A 13,755-nucleotide genomic window follows, 5' to 3' on the forward strand; every position below is an offset into this window, starting at 1 on the left:
CCATGTGCCTGGCAGATGTCACTTCTCACAGCTCAGAGCTCGTGGCACCAGTGGGCATTGTGGAGCAAGAATGGGTGTAGAGGAACAGCAGTGGATCTCACGGGCAGTCGGTGTCTTGAAGCTGGACTGGAGGGTGAGTCATGCAGGGCTCGTGGGCAGCATGTACTGTTTAGCCGAACTTTATGTGGCAGTATCATTATACCATCACAATCATTACAATAATACAACCTTCTTTCAATAATGGTAACTGCCATAGGCTGATCAGCCCAAGATTATCATCACTCATCTAAAAGCTGGTATGTACACCTCTGGCACAGACAACAGTAGGGAGACATAGTGGCACAGAAGCAATGAGGCCTTCATAGATCACTGGAGGAAGTTGGAACCATATTTATACAATCAGGCCACTTCATTCCCATAAATTCTGGAAGGGGAGATGATCTCTGACGTTATGTTAAATCACATCCCAGATCTGTTCAACCAGGTTGAGGGCTGGCGAGTTGGGTGGCCAACACATCAATTGGAACTCACCACTGTGTTCCTGAAACCACTCGATCACACTCATTGCCTTGTGAAATGGTGCATTGTTTTCATGAAAAATAACACACTCAATGCAAATACTTTCAGAAAAGACTTCCTGACACTTAAACGTTTACTCAATGGGAAACATGATCGTCACGAAGGAGTGGACCTAACATGAACCATGGACCGTGGCAGTGGTAGCGAGGCTTGCGTGCCTCAGCAATACAGATAGTCGTTCCATAGGTGCAACCCCAACGGAGGGGTATCTGTTGTGGGGCCAGACAAACATGTGGTCCCTTAAGAGGGGCAGCAGTCTTTTCAGTAGTTGCAGGGGCGACAGTCAGGATGAATGACTGATCTGGTCTTGTAACATTAACCAAAACAGCCTTGCTGTGCTGGTACTGTAAACGGATGAAAGCAAGGGGAAACTATAGCCGTAATTTTTCACGAGGGGATGCAAATTTACTGTCCATTAAATGATGATGATGTCCTCTTGGGTAAAACATTCCGGAAGTCAAATAGTCCCCCATTCAGATCTCCAGGATGACATCATTATCAGGAGACAGAAAACTTATGTTCTACAAATTGGAACATGGAATGTCAGACCCTTTAATCAGGCAGGCAGGTTAGAAAATTTAAAAAGGGAAATGGATAGTGTAAAGATAAATATGGTGGGAATTGGTTAAGTTTGATGGCATGAGGAAAAAGACTTCTGGTCAGATGAATACAGGATTATAAATACAAACTCATATAGGGGTAATGGAGGAGTAGGTTTAAAAATGAATAAAAAACAGGAGTGCGGGTAAGCTACTATGAACAGCATAGTGAATGCAGTATTGCAGCCAAGATAGACACAAAGCCCACACCTGCCACAGTAGTACAAGTTCATATACCAACTAGGTCCCCAGATGATGAAGAGATTAAAGAAATGTATGATGAGATAAAAGAAATTATTCAGATAACGAAGGAAGACGAAAATTTAATAGACATAGGAGATTGGAATTCAATAGTAGGAAAAGTAAGAGAAGGAAAAGGAGGAGGTGAATATGGAATGTGGGTAAGGAATGAAAGAGGAAGCCGTCTGGTAGAATTTTGCACAGCTTCGGGCCACCCCCAGAAACTTACTTTTTCATATTTGGTGCATTGTGCTGCCACCTACTCCATATCAGAGACCTCAGTAGTCATTATACATCGTGAGAGAGCAAAATGGGGCGCTCCGCGGAGCTCATTGACTTTGAATGTGGTCAGGTGATAGGGTGTCATTGGTGTCACATGTCTGTATGCGAGCTTTCCACACTCCAGAACATTCCTACATCCACTGTTTCTGATGAGATAGTGAAGTGGAAGCATGAAGGGACACATGCAGCACAAAAGCATACAGGCCAATCTTGTCTGCTGACTGAAAGATACCGCCGACATTTGGAGAAAGTTGTAATGTGTAATAAGCAGATATCTATCCAGACCTGAAAGAACTGCAAAAAGGTAGGAATTGTAAGAGATGGGATCTGGATAAAGTGAAAGGATCAGAGATTGTAGAGTGTTTCAGAAAGCACTAGGGAACCATTGACAAGGACATGGGTAAGAGATACAGCAGAAGAGGAAGGGTAGCTTTGAGAGATTACTAGTGAAAGTAGCAGAGGATCAAGTAGGTAAAAAGACGAGGCTAGTAGAAATCCTTGGGTAACAGAGGAGATACTGAATTTAATAGATGAATGGTGAAAATATAAAAATGCGGTAAATGAAGCAGGCTGAAAGGAATACAAACATCTCAAAAATGAGATCGACAGGAAGTGCAAAATGGCTCAGCAGGGATGGTAACAGGACAAATTTAAGGATGTAGAGGCATACTAGGGGTAAGACAAACACTGCCTACTGGAATACTGAAGAGACCTATAGAGGGTCTATACAAGGGCGATGCACTTGCGGGCAATATTTTGAAAATGGAAGAGAACGTAGATGTGGATGAAATGGGAGATACGATATTGCGTGAAGAATTTGACAGTGCTGAAGGACATAAGTTGAAACAAGGCCCTGGGATGAGGCAACCTCCATTAAAACTACTGATAGCCTTGGGACAGCCAGCCTTGAAAAAACTCTGCCATCTGGTCAGAAAAATGTGTGAGACAGGCAAAATACCTCCAGACTTCAAGAAGAATATAATAATTGCAATTCCAAAGAAAGCAAATGTTGAACGGCATGAAAATTACCTATCTATCAGTTTAATAAGTCATGGCTGTAGAATACTAACATGAATTCTGTACAGTCGAATGGAAAAACTGGTAGGTGCTGACCTCAGGGAAGATTAGTTTCGATTCCGTAGAAAAGTTGGAACACGTGAGGCAATACCGACCCTATGATTTATCTTAGATGATAGATGAAGGAAAGGCAAACCTACATTTCCAGTATTTGTAAACTTAAAGAAGCTTTCGACAGTGTTGACTGGCATACTCTCTTTCAATTCTGAAGGTGGCAGTCGTCAAATGCAGGGAGTGAAAGGCTATTTACAATTTGTACAGAAACCAGATGGCAGTTATAAAAGGGGAGGAGCAAAAGGGAAGCAGTGGTTGGGAAGGGAGTGAGACAGGGTTTTAGCCTATCCCTGGTGTCGCTCAGTCTGCATATTGAGCAAGCAGTAAAGGGAACAAATGAAAAATTTTGAGTAGGAATTAAAATCCAGGGAGGAGAAATAAAAACTTTGAGGTTAGCCAATGACATTTTAATTCCATCAGCGACAGTAAAGGGCCTGGAAGATCAGTTGAACAGAATGGATAGCACATTCAAAGAGGGATATAAGACGAACATCAACAAAAGCAAAACAAGAATAATGGAATGTAGTCAAATTAAATTGGGTGATGATGACAGATTTACATTATGAAATAAGACAATTAAGGTAATAGATAAGTTCTGCTATTTGGGGAGCAAAATAACTGACGAAGGTTGAAGTATAGAGAATATAAAATGTAGTCTGGCAGTGTCAAGGACAGCATTTCTGAAGAAGAGAAATTTGTTTACGTTGAGCATACATTTAAGTGTCAGGAAGTCTTTTCAGAAAGTATTTGCATTGAGTGTAACCATGTATGCAAGTGAAACATGGACGATAAATAGTTTAGACAAGAAGAGAACAGAAGCTTTCGAAATGTGGTGCTACAGAAGAATGCTGAAGATTAGATGGGTAGATTATGTGACTAATGAGGAGATACTGAATAGAATTGGGAAGAAGAGGAATTTGTGGCACAACTTAACTATTGGGTGGCATACAAAATGTGTTACCAATTGTTTCTTTTACAATTTACACCACACATTAGATACTCCGCTGGGATCTCTACAGCAGTACCAGCAGAGCTTGGAAAAACAAATGAGTTACGAAATGACATGTAATTCATGATACTGCCACTAGGAGACTAGTAACCAGCAATGACTGACAGTGGAAGACTGACAACACAGCAACGATCGGCAATTGTGTTACTTTTTCATGAAACGAAAAGCCTTGTTGTGACTCAGAGGCGTTTTCGACAACAGTTTAACACACGATGGGTCCCTTGCAAGAAGACCATTCATGGGTTGTACGATAAATTTGTACAGGAAGGAACAGTATTGGAATCGAAGCGACCTCGGCCTAAGCCTGTTTGTTCGCCAGAGAATATTTAAGCAGTATGAGTTGCTGTACAGAGAAGTCCCGGGAAATGGTGTAGAAAGGCAGCAGTGAAGCTGGGAATACCCAGTCGCTCCATTCAATGCATTCTTAAAAGTGGCCTCCACATGTACCCATACAAGATGACCTGTGCACAGAAGCTCACTGAAGAACACAAGCAGCAGAGACTACTGTTTGCTCAATGGGTGGAGGATAGGGAAGAAACTCTCAACAACGTTTGGTTTTCAGATGAGGCGCATTTTCATTTAGATGGTGTGGTTAACAAACAAAATGTACACTTTTGGGCCACTGAAAACCCACAAGTGCTTCATGAATGACATTATGCTCTGAGGATTACAGCGTGGGCAGCAATTTCCAGTCACGGACTTACTGGACCCTTTTTCTTTGAAGAAACTGAACAGCGAACGTTATTTGAGCATGCTTCGCAATAGATTCATTCCACAGCTTCTTGCTACTGCCTTGCCCTTCAACACACAGTGATTCATGCAAGATGGAGCAAGGCCACATACTGCAAACACTGTGTTGGAGTTTTTACACAAGCATTTCGGCATGCGGATCATTTCACTCAGGTTTCCAGGTTGCTTCAATGATGGACAAAATTGGCCCCCCAATAGTCCAGACCTCAATCCATGTGACTCTTTTCTTTGGGGGTACCTAAAGGAAAAAAATTTCCTGAAATGTCCACGTGATTTAATGGAGCTCAGAAGACTTATTCTTTAAGCTTTCAGTGAAATTAGGGAAGACATGTGCTGTAGGGTACTCACTAACTTCAGCGTTCCTTTGAAGAAAGTTGGGAATCAAAATGGTGGGCATATTGAGCATGTACTGAGTTAGAACAAATCTCCATGGACGGCTCTTCATTATAGCATATGTTCCTTTCGGATTGTATTGACAATAAAGTTTATATTCAAAAACTTAATGGTAACACATTTCGTGCGCCACCCTATAGAAGAAGGGACTGGTTGGTAGGACAGGTTCTGAGCCATCAAGGGATCATCGATTTAGTATTGGAGGGAAGGGTGGAGGGTGAAAATCAGAGGGAGACCAAGACATGAATACACTAAACAGATTCAGGAGGATGTGGGTTGCAGTAGTTACTCGGGGATGAAGAAGCTTGCACAGGATAGAGTGGCATGGAGAGTTGCATCAATCCAGTCTTGCCACTGAAGAGCACAACAACAATAGAAGGGGTGGATGTGCTTTGCAACCAGTTTACAATACTTCTTTTGTGACACAGTGCCTCACACAAGCTCCACTGGACCCATGGGTGCCCACGTGGTTGTTTCCCAGAGTATAATGGAGGCCCCTACAGTACAGGAGTCAAGAGGCTGTTCCCCTTGTGGGTGACGGAAATGCACCCTCCCAAAGGCATGATGAAGGTATTGGGATTCAGCAGACCACACAGTGCTCGGCCATTGTGCCAACATCCAGCGCCAATAATTACATACCTATTTCAGTTGTTGTCGATGTCATGGCGTGGGTCATCAGCGGCACAGACTCATCATTAGGAGTGTTTGGAGCATTGTGCATTCAGACACAATTGTACTCTGCCCAGCATTAATGTCTGATGTTAGTTACACCACAGTTTGTTGCCTGTCTTGTTTTACAAGTCTGCCTAGCCTATGATGTCTACCATCTGCGATGAGGAGTACTTGCCCAACCCCATAACGTCTGGCCATGGTCTCACCTTTGTTTTGCCATGTGTTGAAGACAACTGGCATAGTACTACTTCAACACCTGGCAAGCTGTGCAGCTTCCAAAACGTTCATACCAGGCCTTCAGGCCATCAAAATCTGCTCTTGGTCAAACTCAGATTGTGCGCATTTCCTATTTTACAACAAGACAAGATGCTCACTGATACTCCATGCAACGTGTGTGTGTATGACTAGAAGACAAGGTGAGATGCTATTGCCTGGATGAGTTTATACTGACAGTAGATCAGTGATCATAATGTTTTGGCTGCTGTGTATATGGATTTAGTATTATGACTTCCAAGTGGATGCTGGGCAATGCCAAGGGAACCATTCTGCAACATTTGAGGCAACTGTAAAATGCATCAATTTATTACAAGGGTGTGCCAGAAAATAATGCCTCCAAAATTTTGATTCTGTTCTTAATATCAGTTGTCATGCATATGACACTGTTGATGTTACCACTTTGCTGACACAGTATGCAGCACCCTCCTGATGAACAGTTCTGAACTGCAGGGTGTGTGTGTGTGTGTGTGTGTTATTTAACTGTGTCAGCATGTGAGAAAATCCTCAGACAACAGAGCACCAATTCAAATAGTTCATCCACATGTGGAGCACCCTCTCCTTCAGCATGACAATGCCAGACCATACACAACTTTTTTTTTGCACCTGCAACAGTCTGACACCTTTGATTCATTATTATTGATCATCCTCCATACTGACCCGGTTTGAGCCAATGAATTTTCAACTGTTTGCAAAACTTAAAGAACACCTTCAGGGACTCAACTTTGATAGTGATGAATTAGTGTAAGCGTAGGTGAGGCTGTGGGTCTGCCAACGAAGTCAAGCATTCTACAGTGACGACACCAACAACCTGGTGTCTCACTGGGAGAAAGGTGTTCAGTGCCACGGTGACTATGTTAGAAATAAATATAGAAATATGAAGAATAAATATGTTAAATATTAAGTTTGTTTTAATTAAAATGCTTCAATAATTTCTGAATAGAAATTTTGTGTCATTACTTTCCAGCATGTGCTCATGCCCAAAATATACACCAATTAAAAATTAACATTTAATTAATTTGGCAAAGAAAGTGGCTTTCAACTGATACAATGTTAAGGTCATAGGGAAGTTCAGTTCATCAACTAACACAGCACACAGAGTATGAGAAGACTTCTTGTAGGTAAAAAGTTACATTATGGGCACCATTTGGATGTTTTGGTTAACATTAGGCTGTGCTACTGATCAATTTGTTACCATATCCTTTACTTGGCTTTCACATTTCTAGACTTTGTCAGCTCACAGCCACACTGCCACTTTTGAACATAGGCTAAGCCTTGAGATGCACTATGAATCAGACTCCCACTATAACCAATGTTACAAGGGGGGAGTGGGTCTAGAACCACATTTTAACCTTGTAGCCTTTGAATAGTTCTCCAGTTTAGGTCCAAAGTCAATGGATCTTCAAACTGCTTTTCATTTACATGATGTATCTTGTGCATACATATCATCCTGAATGCCAAACCATCATTACATCAGGGTTCAAAGCCAAAGCCTGAACTGTGTTGGGTCTAACCACTCTTTTACTGTATTTAATAAAATTTAGTATATTTATTTTCCTATCATTTCCTCACAGTGATTGTTTAGGATTACTGTTGTGATAATGCTTGTCAAATGAATTGCAAGCTGTTCACATAGTTTGTATAATCTATAATGAAGTACTCACATATATTCAAATGCAAATGCTGCATTAATGCTATCCCAGTACGTCTGCAGTTGCACTCAAGATGTATGTTGAAGCAGATTTTTTCAGCACAGATAGTTCACAAGTAGTTTGCGTGATTGTGTCAGTTCGCTCAATTCTCATTTGCAGGATAATAATACTAGTGGCACCAAGTGAATTTGTTTGCTGCTGATAGGTGAATACCCTACAACCAGTTGCACTACGTCAGATTTCAAGTGACATGTATATGTAAGATTATTTACACCAGTAACTGTAACATTGTGACAGTTTCACAAACAATATGAGTAACAATGTGCAGCAAATGCAGAAAGTGGTTATGAACAAACCTGTCAATATTTAATGTGTAACCCCATGGCTTCATCAAAACTTTGCAGCCAACATACAAATTCATTCTGCTGTGTAACAATTTATGCTTCCATGTGATATTTGCCTGAAATTTTACTTTACTGCTGAGAGTTCTACTTACATATGGTTCACATATTCAAAGTAAACAAAATGTACTTCTCAGATTAGTGGCCATGCAAGTGTCACTTCAAAATTATTTATAAATAATTTATTTTACATTATCAGTAAATAAATTACAATTCTCATTCCATACAACGATACACTGCAATAATGCATTAACTGCAGCCATACCATTTATTAATTTAATGGCACTGCTAAGGTTCACTACAGTCATAATCATTCTTAAGTTGCACATTAAGGTTGTCATTCAAAATAAGTGTATCAGAGCAGAATATACCCACTTTATGGCAACCAGTTTATCAGTATAATTGGGTTGTGCATTAAAAAAGTTTTGCATGTTTACTAACCATTAAATTGAAACTCTTGCTCAATTCTATGTGAGGTTTAATACAAGGCTTATTTCAATGCACTGTGCCGAATTATTCATGTTTCCAGCTGTATGACATCAATTGTATGTATTCACGCATCACACTGCACACAGAAATTAATGAAACCCTGTTAAGAAATACAAGTAAGCCACTTACTATGAAGTGTAACTCAGTTTGTACTTCATCAGTTTCATCTTTTTTTATCCACTTAGTTGGCTCCTGGTCCATCGCTTCAGTTCTACAGTCTGAAAAGAAAAAGCAATCAGATAAGAAAAGTTTTTGGCCCACTCAGTTTCTGTTTTTACCATGAGGTATAGCTCAAAGGCAGTATTGTCACTCATATATTGCGTGCAGTAAATGGGTGATTACACACGAAACAGATGCAAAGTGGCTGAGGAAAAGTGTGTTCATTGATATAAACTTATTCACATTTTGCAGGTCATGAAGAGTGAGAACAATCATAAAATAACACGCAATGGAAACAGAGCATTTAAATTTGCTACTGCTTCTTTGTAACACTGGCTCATGGATACCATCCTGTTGTGACAATTATGGAAGATGTGTAATTTTGTGTGCATGCATTAACTTCAGCATTACAAACAATCACAGCAGTCAATAGATTGCAGCAATATTACTTAATAACATCAAATATTTCATTCTATACTTGGTTCATTGTGTTAATTTCAGTGTGATAGGGACATGAAGAAAATCCGGATTTACGGATTGTTTATCAGTGAATATGCATTTTCAACGTAGGCATTACCTTGAAACTTACTTCATCTGTATTCATTCACGGATGTATGCCCAATTTACAGGAAGCGTCATCATTTTAGAATCTTTACCTGCTATTAAAGGAAACCAATACCTGCACTGTAGAGTGCACATTGCAATGTGGAAATTCTCATTCTTGATTACCATCAAGATTAAACATTGGTTAGCATTTTCTAACAAAACTGATTTACTGAAACGACTTCATACTAACTGTAAATATGATGAATGATCTATTGAGATCTGATGACATGTAATGCTTTACGTTAGGCAGATTATAGTTAATCTGTACCTTGTATCTTGCCAGTTCGTAAATGATGTTGCAGTACTCTTATACAGAACTCCATTAAAACCCACACACTACAACAAACTGGTATTTACATATGATTACACGAATACTAACGACACGAATAATCAAAGCACGGTGAAAACTAACAAAATGCAACAGAATTGCAGCATTTCCTTTCATGCGAACATACTCAAACCATGAAATGATGTAACTGTGGGCACTTTAAAAAATGCTTACGTTAGCCCTAAGATCTGGAGCCGCTTTATGTCTACATCACATCACAGAAAATTATCATCACAATCATTATTACTGCTAAGTAAGTCAAAATAACCGTACTAACATGTACAACCTTTGAATTTCACTGTCCGCCTTTTCTCGTTAGCCACGAAGTATATGAGGAGATTACTTCGTAGACAAACTGCTCCTGACAGCACGTCACACACTCAGCCGTTTCTTTTACGAAGATACACGTAGCAATTTTACCGGTCAGGCCAAAAACAAGCACTAACAACTCAGGTATTTAGTTGTTACGAACATAACCTGAAAAATTACAACATTCACACACCGTCACCAAGCACACTATAGGTGATGTGATCACAATTAAATACAGAATAAAATCTCATCCTTATGTACCCATTAAAAATTAAAACATAAAAAAGACAGCAGCCTCAAACAGCAGAGTCATCACAAGATATTCGCGAACTAGTACACTCATCAAACTCAACTGTTACTGTGATAGAAATTAAGTACCATGTTAATTTACTTCCGAAACACATTTCTTCACTTATTCTTGTTTGCAGTTTATAAACGCTTATAAATTACCTGGAGAATATCACACACAAATTTCCACAACACCACGAGGTTGCTTCTGACTACACAGTACACGAAGGGTGACAGTATCGCAGAACCAGCAGATGCATTCAAAGCCAGCGTGAATCTTGTCGCTCGTGTGGCCAACAGCAGAATTTTACGTCTTTTTCAGTGAGTGTTACGAGATATGTAATTAACAGTTTTTTCTGTATTTTCTATAGTATTTGCGTGCATTAGTGTGAAATAGACTTGATAAATTGAAGGTTTCAGTTTTTATTTGCGTTTGAATAGGAAAAGCGAAGGACAGCTTCGCGTGTATGCAAACGTTTGTTTACATTCTTAAATTACATTGTTAAATGTGCGGGATCATCAATTAAGTAGTGCACAGTACTCAGTATTTACGTTTATTAGTGTCATTTAGAGTCAATACATTGAACATAGCAGTTTTTATACATTTTATTAGGTCATTTTTCGCGTGTACGTGAACGTTTGTTTACATTATAAATACGAGGGTTAATCAGTTTAAGTTAGTGTTGGATGCTTAGTATTCACGCTTGTTAGTGTCATTTAGGCTTGTTACATTGAAGGTAGCAGTTTTTATACGTTTTATTAGGAAAAGTGATACTGACGGTGAACTCTAACACCACTTGCATACGTTTGACTAGCGTTAACAGTTAAGTAGACGTAAAATACGTGGTAAATTGGTGTTACACTAAAATGTCTGAGTAAATCAATGTTACAATAAAACTTCTGAGCCATTCTTACATACGGTTTAGTTAGCAGAAATCTAATACTCTCCTCGCCGTCTGCTTATTTTCCTTAGCTTGTTGTGGGCATTAGTGATCGTGTACTGTGAGCCTATGGGTTCCTATAAAGTAGAACTCGTATTTGTGCTTTTCATTCTGAACTCTTATTGTTAGCTAAAGGTTTTGTTTTGTACCTGCATCTGTCAGTGTACAATACTCAGTATTTACGTTTATTTGTGTCATTTCGACTCGATACATTGAATGTAGCCGTTTTTATAGTTTAGGTCATTTTAGCGTGTACGTAAACGTTTGTTTACACTGTAAATGCGAGGGATAACCAGTAGGTGTAGTTTACCGCTGGTTACTGTTTAACATTTATAAATAACATTCACTATATAGCCCCTAGCAGTATACTGTAGGTCACTGTTTTTTCCTGTAGTATCCACTTGATAGCCCTAGCAGCAAAATAAGCACCAGATCTAGCTTCTACCATAAATATTTATTGTTTTTCATTGTTGAGTGTCCTTTCTGTCACCTAGAGTGTAGTTGTTAACCTAGTGTGGCAGTAGGTTTCCTTAAGTTTCTTATAGTAAATCACATATTAGCTAGATGGATAGGGACTGTGTCTGTTGTGTGCGGATGCAGGAGGAGTTAGCCACAGTCCAAATGCAGCTGGAAGCTTTGTTGGCCACAGTCAACTGGCTCCAGAGTGCCACCTTGAGGTGCGGTGGGGATGGGGTACCTGGAGCAGCCTTTTCTGTACTAGATGTGCGGGCAGGGGGGCGGGGGAGAGATGTCACAGCTCTCTGTCACTGAGCCGACCTACACTAGTAACATAAAACTGTTTATTTGCTGCCATTAATCATCAATGAGGAAAGAAGTCAACAAACCTAACTCAAAAACTTCATAAAAAGACTGAAAGCATTACAAAAACACACACACATGGAAAAATATCCTAAATGTAAAACCAAAATGAACTCCCAACACTGAAAAGATAGTCAACAAAAATGTAATAAAGGAGAAATTTTTAAGAAGAAAATCTGAAACTAAATATAATGTGTCATTTCTTATTAATGTGCTCTATTTGTATGTATACAGTCAATTGAATAAAGTTGAAAAAAGGTTCAAGTCATGGCTGTGATAGAAATTTTAATTAATTTCTTCAGCTTCTACAATTATTAAAGATAAAGCTGAGACTCATACACCTCAAGGAAACTTTAAAACCATCAGTTCATGAAATGAAAGAAAATGATCTGTTTTATGCCCAATTGTGCAATAAAATCTTCAAAGAAATGTAAATCCAAGTGTATGAAATATCTTTATTGATTTATGAATATTTCAATACCATAAACAGAGGATCATTTATAATTTTTGTCTGTCTGATGCAGTGTATGCGGTACTTTCACTCCTGTGCACTTCACACGTGTAAAAGAGACATCAAGGGACTCCAAACCCCCTGTTTGTGTATTAGTCAGTACAGTATCTTCTCTGAAAAATAACATGAAGAATGACAGAGAGCTTGGATCATTCCCTGGCTGATTGCTGTGTCCTAAGGACAAGTCTTCAAATGTGTGATTAAGTGGACTAAAATGATTTTTTTTCTAGTCAAATTTGTCACCACCCTTTCTTCCTCGGACAGACTATCAATTACATCTTGTTGACACAAGACTACATGTTACACTTGTTGAGGTACATGACTTCAAGACTGTCATGGTCAGAATCTGTGGAGAAGTTACCACTTGTATCAACATCGAATAATTCATCCCCACTGTCATGCTTCATATCTTCATAATTTCATCCTCAATAGAAGGGAATAACAACAACAACATATTCAATAGAAGGGCTGAAGATAAAAACATTTGGATCAACAGAGGCATCCAATCCAACCCGTCGGCTTTGATCCGTGACGTAAGCATGTTGTGGTGTGTGACGTCATGACGGTGCGGAGTTTAGTTTATGAGTGTGTTGTGTTTGTAGCTGTCGTCTTGTTGCAGTTGGAGGTGTCCTCAAGTGGTGTGTGTATGGTCCGTGTATTATGTGGTGTATTGGCTTCATTTGGTTATCACTGCTTGAAGTGTGCATTTATCGGTCATGACTGTTATAGAAGAACAGAAATTGGTTTCAGTGAATTAAGAATGGTTGTGTTTATGTTATTGTGGTGTCATTTGCTGTTTGTTGAGTGGTAAGTCATTTAATTTAATTTGTGGCTTCTTTTGTTTGGTATGGATATGTCTTCTAAGTTAAATTGGGTTAAGGTTGAGGGAGAGGGGGGGGCTGGTTTGTTTTGGATGTGTTTTTGTTTGTTTGTTTGGTGGAGGTGGGGGGATTGGGGTTGCTGACCTAGTGTGTAGCGCTGGAACTTTTTTGTGGTAAGTAGCCATTTTTTTGGATCTATTGTTTGCATGTTATGATGATTGGTGGGGTATTTGTGTGTTGTTGGGTCAGTGTTATTTACTGCATGTGTTGGTGGTTGGTGTTTTGTTATCAGCACTTGTAGTTGATTTATGTATCTTATGGGAAGTACTTTATTTCAATTTTTTTGGTATTGTCAGTTGTATTTGAGTTATATAGGTCAAGGGAAGTGTCCAATTCCAATGACTCGTTATAGCTACGTGTTTTGGTATTGTGAGCTGCTGTTGACCTATATAGGTCAAGTGAAGTGTCCGATTCCTATTTTTGATGGTATGTGTAGTCGCAGT

The sequence above is a fragment of the Schistocerca piceifrons genome, chromosome 4 (assembly GCF_021461385.2).
Source record: "Schistocerca piceifrons isolate TAMUIC-IGC-003096 chromosome 4, iqSchPice1.1, whole genome shotgun sequence".
In the NCBI taxonomy this organism is placed as follows: domain Eukaryota; kingdom Metazoa; phylum Arthropoda; class Insecta; order Orthoptera; family Acrididae; genus Schistocerca; species Schistocerca piceifrons.